At 44.2% G+C, this 1,253-nt stretch overlaps 1 protein-coding gene across 1 annotated transcript in view; it reads left to right on the top strand.

Moving 5' to 3' along the window:
- Nucleotides 1-1,253, top strand: part of LOC105526817 — a 46,659-nt gene that overhangs the window by 34,273 nt on the left and 11,133 nt on the right. The window lies entirely within an intron of this gene.

The raw sequence follows: 1,253 nt of genomic DNA, 5'->3' as shown, positions 1-1,253 counted from the left end.
AAAAAAAAAAAAAAAATTAGCCAGGTGTCGTGGTGCACACCTGTAATCCCAGCTACTAGGGAGGCTGAAGCAGAAGAATTGCTTGAAACCAGAGAGCAGAGGTTGCAGTGAGCCAAGATCCCAGATCGCACCACTGCACTCCAGCCTGGGCGGCAGATGAGACTCTATCTCTTAAAAAAAAAAAAAAGAATCTAATTTAAGGCATTTTGAAATAGGGCAAAGAAGTAGCATTGCCAGGTTTAGCAAATTAATTGCTTCATGCAATATTTGCAATATTGAGGACATACTTATACAAAAAATTATTCATTGTTCATTTGAAATTCAAACTTAATTGAGAGTCCTGACTCCAAACCCACCAAGTTGAGGAGGGGAAACCATGACAGCTAATCTGAAGCTTTTATTCTGCAAATCGTTTAAAATCCTATGCAACAAATATTTCCAAAAGGAAATTTATCTGCACGTATTTACTCAAAATACTTATAAGTACGAACACTTCTGGCTGGGCGCGTTGGCTCACGCCTGTAATCCCAGCATTTTGGGAGCCTGAGGCAGGCAGATTACCTGAGGTCGGGTATTGGAGACCAGCCTGGCAACATGGCGAAACCCATCTCTATTAAAAGTACAAAAATTAGCCAGGCATGACGGTGGGCACCTGTAATCCCAGCTACTCGGGAGGCTGAGGCAGGAGAATTGCTTGAACCTGGGAGGCGGAGGTTGCAGTGAGCAGAGATCGCACCACTGCACTCCACAGCCTGGGTGACAAGAGTGAGACTCCATCTCCAAAAAAAAAAAAAAAAGTGTGACTACTTCCACTTGTCCCTAAATGGCAGGACACATCCCATTATCACTTTTCCATCTGCAGAACACCTGGCCTTGTATAATTGTTGAATGCTATTCCTGAAAGTCTGTCATTCTTTATGTATGTATTTATTAGAGACAGGGTGAGTGCAGTGGCATGATCATAGCTCACTGCAGCCTTGAACTAGTGATCCTCCCTCCTCAGCCTCCTGAGTAGTAGTATGACAGGTGCATGCCAACACACCTGGCTATTTAAAAACTGTTTTTGGAGAGATGGGGGTCTTGCATCATTGCCCAGTCTGGTCTAAAACTCCTGGCCTCATGTAATCGTCCCATTTCAGCCTTCTAAAGTGCCTGTTTTTTTTTTGAGACAGAGTCTCACTCTGTTGCCAGGCTGGAGTGCAATGGTGTGATCTCGGCTCATGGCAACCTCCACCTCTCAGGTTCAAGTGATT

The sequence above is a fragment of the Colobus angolensis genome, unplaced genomic scaffold (genome assembly GCF_000951035.1).
Source record: "Colobus angolensis palliatus isolate OR3802 unplaced genomic scaffold, Cang.pa_1.0 Scaffold6, whole genome shotgun sequence".
NCBI lineage: Eukaryota > Metazoa > Chordata > Mammalia > Primates > Cercopithecidae > Colobus > Colobus angolensis.
This window is presented reverse-complemented; position numbering and strand designations above follow the sequence as displayed.